At 36.9% G+C, this 317-nt stretch overlaps 1 pseudogene; it reads right to left on the bottom strand.

The window, feature by feature from the left end:
* The window catches only part of LOC119581967, a 12,911-nt pseudogene that overhangs the window by 10,268 nt on the left and 2,326 nt on the right, over positions 1-317 (bottom strand).

Genomic DNA, 317 nt, shown 5'->3' on the forward strand with positions numbered 1-317 from the left:
TTACTGAAATATGTATCTGAAGAAAAATTACTGACGAAGTCTGGGATTAAGCTTACCTGCTTAAAGTCAATGAGCTGTGTGACGTAAGTGCCATCGCTCTGAGGAAATTCCAGCACCACCGAATCATCTGATATGTTTGCTGTGATGGTTTCTTTGAAAACTTCACCACCCTATGGAAAAATATTTGAAGTTTCAATGTCTATCACAAGAGAAAGAGTAAATATCACAACTTAAATTACTGGAACAAATGAAAACACCATATATTCAGCAGAGGAATACAGAGACCAGGGTTGGAATGTATATGTAAGTGTGTATCC

The sequence above is a fragment of the Penaeus monodon genome, chromosome 15, assembly GCF_015228065.2.
Source record: "Penaeus monodon isolate SGIC_2016 chromosome 15, NSTDA_Pmon_1, whole genome shotgun sequence".
In the NCBI taxonomy this organism is placed as follows: domain Eukaryota; kingdom Metazoa; phylum Arthropoda; class Malacostraca; order Decapoda; family Penaeidae; genus Penaeus; species Penaeus monodon.